The sequence below is a fragment of the Pteropus vampyrus genome, unplaced genomic scaffold (assembly GCF_000151845.1).
Source record: "Pteropus vampyrus isolate Shadow unplaced genomic scaffold, Pvam_2.0 Scaffold33, whole genome shotgun sequence".
In the NCBI taxonomy this organism is placed as follows: domain Eukaryota; kingdom Metazoa; phylum Chordata; class Mammalia; order Chiroptera; family Pteropodidae; genus Pteropus; species Pteropus vampyrus.
This window is the reverse complement of record NW_011888814.1, coordinates 7,019,605-7,026,597: the sequence shown is the minus strand read 5'-3', so window position 1 is coordinate 7,026,597 and position 6,993 is coordinate 7,019,605.

Genomic DNA, 6,993 nt, shown 5'->3' with positions numbered 1-6,993 from the left:
GCTTTTCATTCTTTAGGTGTAACTAGTATCAAGAAGAGCAGACTATTTTAATATCTGGATTTTTGAGTTAGATACACCGGAGTTTGAATTTCAGTGATTCTGTTTACCTTGAGCAGTGCTTCTTACTGTTTATATCCACGTAAATCACCTGGAAATTTTATTAAAATGCAGATTCTTATTCAGTCATCTGGGTTTAGGCCTGAGATTCTGCATTTCCAACAAGTTTCCAGATGATGCTATAGCTGCTATTTTATGGACCATGCTTTCAGAAGCAATACCCTGGAGCACGTAACCTGCCTCTGTTTCCTCACCTGGCCATTGAAAATAATGCCAGCCTCATGTAGTTGTTGCAGGTGTTATGTGAATTGCCTAATGCAAAGTTCCTGGTGCATTTCCGTGGCTAAGCATCCTGCATAGTACAGTGAGCGTGGTGGTAGTACTATGATGATAGTAAGAATTTTAATAATATATTGGAAAATTTCAGGCTGAAGGCCTTGGAAATAATTTTAAGGTATAGAAAGTTATGTAGATACTAAACACTGTCCTCAGAGGCAGCCCAGCAAATCACTAGCATCTATGGCTTTTTCTGATGGGCAGAGCAACATTTGGATTGTTTCTCAGTTGTCCACTGATAACTCTTAAGACCCAGAGCTTCTGAGAATCTGTGTCTTACTTAGGCTCATGGTTCAGTCTCTACTGGATACTAGCTATGAGTTAACATTTTCTCTCACAGCCTTAAATGTTTTAAATGGAGATTTCAGTAAGGGGAGACATGGAAAAAGATTTTCGTGTGGGTTGGTTTTGTTTGTTAGTAACTACAGGTCAGGAGGACTCTGAGTATTTCAGGAAAGGGAGAATTCATGTGTACCATTACAATGCCTCTTAGCAATAATAGAATCATATATGGGAAATAGGAGTACAGCATGATGTTCATCTCATCTTTATCTCCAGGGGTCTCTAAGAATGTGGAATGGAACAGTTTCTTTCCCCTTGGTAAGGGACAGTGGCTGGGAAGGTTATGAACCACTTCTCTAATGTCTTCGGTTGCTTACATTGCTCTGTAATTCCAAGAAACTCTGCACATAGGTGCAGAAAAACTGGAGTTTCAGTACCTCAGTGCTGAACAAGCAGAGCAGAGGAAGAAAAGAAGAAAAGTGATATTACCAATACTTGGCTGTGTCACTGGAGTCTTACTGTCTATGTTTTATTGGCTGATTTTTCAAGAAAACACTTTTTACTCGGGTCTTTTTTTTTCCCCTAGATGCTATTTATGAAAGGTCAGTTATTTGACATATCACCACTATTGCATATTAAAATACATAATGCATCAAATTAGAATAAGCTAAAAATACTTCAACAATTCACTCAGTGAATATTTTTAATGATATTATTTTTAAGATTAATTATGTTTCAAGGCACAGGTGGTATTTATGATTGAGCATCTATCAAAATTTTTACTTCTGCAACAATGGTTATCTTTCATAATCTATTTGAAATAGCCTTCACGGTTCCTTTACTTTTAAGAGGGTATGGCTTCCTTCTCAGATTTTTTTAAGGGAAAGACTACAAGTCTTTGATTTTCTGCAGTACTGCTTGAAAGATGAAGATGTCAAGATGGATGACAGCTAATGAACTGAATGCTCAATAGTTCATCACCTTGGTTTTTCCTGAAACCATTTCTTGTCCTTCCTTGGTAAATTGAAATCACTTGACTTTGTCGCAATACCTGACAGGATTCAAATCCCTAAAATATCCAGACAGGAGTTAATTTTTTTAACATCACAAATGTTCCACTGTCCGGGGCCAAGACCAGTGGGTTAAGGTATAGGAAAGATGAGACCATGGTCATGTTCCATCTGGCACTTGTTGACTCCCTTTACTCTAATAAAAAGAGCTCTCAGACCATAAACCCTCTCGCCTTGCCGTTAGAAGAGGGAATGAGGTGAGAATTGTGCACTGATCAATATAAATGAATCTCCACTCTTAGAAAAATAGCTCAGAAAATAAGTCCATTCATGATTCGTTAATCATACCATTTTGGTGTATAAAGTATTTATAAAGTGACATGTATCTTCTTGCTTTCTCAACTGCTGAAAAAGTCTACTTAAATAGAACAATGATATAATACCAATTTCTTGTGTGTGACATCTTGGTATATATGGTATGAAAGGAAATAGCATTTAAAATACTTAAATTTTTTTTATTTACAGTTAACATACAATATTGTATTAGTTTCAGGTGTACAACACAGTAATTGGACATTTATATAACTTACAAAGTGATCACTAAGATAAATCTAATACTCATCTGATACCATAAATATTTATTATAATATTATTGACTATATTCTTTATGCTATACTTTACATCTCCATGACTGTTTTGTAAACTATCAATTTGTACTCCTTAATCCCTTCATATTTTTCACCCACCCCTCAACCTCACTCTCATCTGGCAACCATCAGTGTGTTCTCTGTATGTATGAGTTTGTTTCTGTTTTATTTATTTTGTTCTTAAGATTCCACATACAAGTGAAATCTTATAGCATTTATCTTTCTCTGTCGGACTTGTTCCACTCAGCATAATACCCTCTGGGTCCATCCGTGTTGTTGCAGATGGCAAGATTTTATTCTTTTATTTATGGCTGAGTAATATTCCATTGTACGTATGTCCCACTTCCTCTTTATCCATTCCTCCATTGATAGACACCTAAGTTACCTCATATCTTGGCTATTGTAAATAAAGCTGCAATTAACATATGGATGCACATGTCCCTTCAAAGTAGTGTTTTGAGTTTCTTTGGATAAACACCCAGAAGTGGGATTACTGGGTCCTTTGTCTCTTGTTACAGCCTTTGTTTTAATGTCTATTTTGTCTGGTAGAAGTATTGCTACCCCAGCTTTTTTTGTTTGTTGGTTTGCATTTTCATGAAATCATTTCGTCCATCCCTTTACTTTGTGTGTGTCTTTCAATCTGAAGCGAATCCCTTGTAGGCAGCATATGTAAGGGTCTCGTTTTCTTATTTATTCAGCTGGCCCATGTCATTTGATTGGAGCATTTAATCCATTTATATTTAAACTAAAGGATGATAGATGTGTAATTATTGTCATTTTATTATTCATAATTTTGATCTTCTTAAAGAAGTCCCTTTAACACTTCTTTTAACACTGGTTTGGAGATGATGAATTCCTTCAGTTTTTTCTTATCTGAGAAGCTCTTTATCTGTCCTTCGATTCTAAATGATAGCTTTACTGGGTAGAGTAATCTCGGCTGTCGATCTTTGCTTTTCATTACTTTGAAAATTTCATGCCAATCCCTTCCAGTAGGCAAAATTTCTGTTGAGAAATCAGCTGACAGTCTTAAGGAGCTCCCTTGTAGGTAACTAAGGCTTTTCTCTTGCCGCTTTTTAAGATTGTCTCTTTGTCTTTAAACTTTGGCATTTTAATTTTGATGTGTCTTGGTGTGGGCCTCTTTGGGTTCATCTTGTTTGGAACTCTGTGTGCTTCCTTGAGTTGTATGTCTATTTCTTTTGTCAGGTTGGGAAAGTTTTCCATCATTATTTCTTTAAATACATTTTCAATTCCTTGCTCTCTCTTCTCCTTCTGGTACCCCAATGATGTAAATGTTGGTACACTTGATGTTGTCCCAGAGGCCCCTGAAACTATCTTCATTTTTTTGGATTCTCTTTTCTTGTTGCTGTTCTGATTGGGTGTTCTCTACTACCTTATTTTCTAAATTGCTGATTCGGTCTCCACTTCATCTAATCTACTGTTGATTCCCTCTAATGTATTCTTTATTTCAGTTATTGTATTCTTCATTTCTGACTGGTTCTTTTTTTATGTTTTCTATCTCTATTTTTACATTTCCTATGTCTTGAAGTTCTCACTGAGATCACTGAGCATCCTCATACCCAGTGTTTTGAACTCTGCACCTGGCAGATTGCTTGTCTCCTTTTGTTCAGTTCCTTTTTTGAAGCTTTCTTCTGTTCTTTCATTTGGGACATTTTCTTTGTCTCCTCATTTTGGCTGCCTACCTGTGTTTGTTTCTATGTATTAGGTAGAGCTGCTATGTTTCTTGGTCCTAGTAGACTGGCCTCATGTAGTAGGTGTCCTGTGGGGCCGAATGGTGCAGTCTTTCTTGGTCACCTGATTCAGGTACTCCAAGTGTGTCCCTAGTATGAGTTGTCTGTGCTCTCCTATTGTAGTAGAGCTTTGGTTGCTATTTGCATATCATTGGGAGGGATTGGCCCTCAGGCTGATTGGTTGTGAGGCGAGGCATGGTGTGACTACAGTGAAGGAGCTGTTGTACAGGGGTTGACCCTACAGAGCAGGGTTCACTTTAGCAGGGTTCTGGTGCCTGCTCAGTCTGCCCTTTGGGTGTTTATAAAGTGGCTGGGTGGTGCTCTGTCATAGTTTGAAGCTGGCCACTGGGCGTGCCAGTCCTGGGGCCTCTTGAGAGAAGACTTACCACAGGCTGAGTTCAGTTACCACCTGTGCCAGCCAGGGGACACTTGGCATGAGCCACAAATGATCTGCACATGCCTTCCACCTATACTGGGCTTGGAGGTGCCTGCAAAGGCCAAGCTGCAAACCAAGGCCAGCTGCAACTAGAGCCGGGTTGGGGCTGCTTAGCAGGAGATATGGGGCACACCAAGACCAGATGCTGCTTGTTTGAACTTTGTGAACCTTTTAGAGATTTTTAGAAAGTCTGCAACATAAGCCAAGACAAGCCATTTGTATAGAAAAACTCCTAGAAGCAGCTTGGATGGACCCTCAATTTAGGTGGGGCAGTGTCTCAGGGAATTACTAGGGCCCAGCTAACAGTGTTAGCCAGGTTGATGGAGACTCAGTTATAGTGGCCACCTGCACATGCATGCTGGAAGGCGGGAGGGCTCAACAAAGGAACAGTGGACTCTGCCAGCTCTTCTTGCTGGGAGAAGACTTCCCCTTCAGCTCTTTCTCTGAAGCCGGACAATTTAATTTCTCCCCTTATGTGCCTGGTGCCTTTCGAGCTGCTGCCCCAGTGCTGGAGCTCAGAGCGAGTGAGTCCATCAGCGAGTAAGTCTGTGTGCAGGTCCTTTAAGAGGAATGCCTGAGACTTTAGCTGCCTTCCTTCTCACTTAGCCACACATTTTGTTGGTTTTCACAGCCAGAAGTTGTGGAGACTTCTCTTTCTGATACTGGAGCCCTGGGTTGGGAAACCTGATGTGGGTTTGGGACCTCTCACTCCTCAGGGGGGAACTCTGCAACTGAGATATTCCTCCCAATTTTTAACAGCCACCCATGGGTATGAGGACCAGCTTGTTTCGCTTCTCTGCCCCTCCTACAAGTCTCAAGATGGCTGCTTCTGTATATTTTTAATTATAGGACTTCCGTTCAGCCAGACATCAGGTGATTTTCAATGATATATTTTTTCGTAGTTGTAATTTTGATATGGTCATGGGAGGATGCAAGCACAGCATTTATCTACTCTGCCATCTTGACTAAGAAAAAGGAAATAGTCTTAATAAAGATTTTGGTATATCTGACGTGGTATCAACTTCAGCTGTAAATTACAAAGAATTATAGCTTGTTATTCAGAGTCTATAATATTCCTTAAATACCAAGCTTTATTAGTATGAAATGTGAGGCCTTTTTGGATATGTCTATACAATGTTGCAACAACTAAATGAAGACCATAATGGTCAATTCAACAGTTCTTTGATTTATAATCTTGATGTTATAAAGATAATAATATCTTGAATTTGAATAGCACTTTTCAATTTGCAAAATGTTTTTATGATTATAACCCAAATAAAATAAATAGAGATTATGAAGTTATTGCTCATATTTATAAATAAGAAAACTGAAGATTAGAGAAATTAAATGACTTCTCTAAAATAATGTAATTCGTTAAGTGTCAGAACTGGGATTTCATTAATTTAACATCATTTTTTAAGTGTTTCCTATATGCTGGTCACCATACATAAGCCGTCAGAAATCTTATGGTCTGGTGAGGGAGACGGAAATTAAATAATTACACAGATGTATAATCACATACATTGATAAATGTTTCAAAGGAAAAGTAAAGTGTGCTCTGAGAGAGAATGAGTGCCTGATTAAAAATGTGGGTTAGGCAAAGACTAAATTTAAGGAGTGATACGTGTGCAGTCTGGGCACATGATTGAAGAAGAAGACAGATATGTGTGGCTGAGGGGGCTGCACATATTAATGATTGGAGAGCTTGGCGGTGGGTAGCTCATGTAAGGTGTTGCGGGTCATGTTACAAAATTTTAATTTCACTGTAAATTACATGTGAAATAAGGGAATGCCATGATCAAACTTGAACCAGGTATTCTGCTTCCGAGTTTCTTGGCTGTTTCCATCTTTATTTATTCTGGTGCTACTTGCATGGAATTCGTGTGTGTGTGTGTGTGTGTGTGTGTGTGTGTTGGTTTATATTTATTTGCCTATTGTTTAAATACACTATTTTTCCTGTATAAAATTAATATGTAGGTTGATACAGATCAACCTATATAGAGTTTGATCTGTTGGCTGCCATAACCGGTGGCCCCGGCATTTTTTAAAACTTTTATAAGGATATTATTCTGTCCAGGAAATTAGGTTCTAGGAAGGCTGTGTTTCATTCTCTGTGAATTTCAGTTAAGTGGAATTCAGCTTACATTTTTTTATATAATTTCTTCATTATATTAAATAAGTAGTTGCATATAATGCTTTGGATCAAAATGGAATCAGCTGACCAAAGAAGGAGTTTTTTTAAAGATATGGAATGATGCCCTTAACTGTCAACTTGTTCTTTTGCCTCCACTCTCATTCATCAATCTAGATGTTGAACAAGTATTCTGGCCTTGACGATGGCTTAACCCTTTTAGATGTCGGTTTGTGTGTGTTTTAAAGCAGATAAACATATTCATTGTGAAGTCGTTTGCTTTCAAACAACCTACACTTCTGATCTTTAAATTAACTTCCTCAAGTTTTAGAAAGGCATTTAGGAT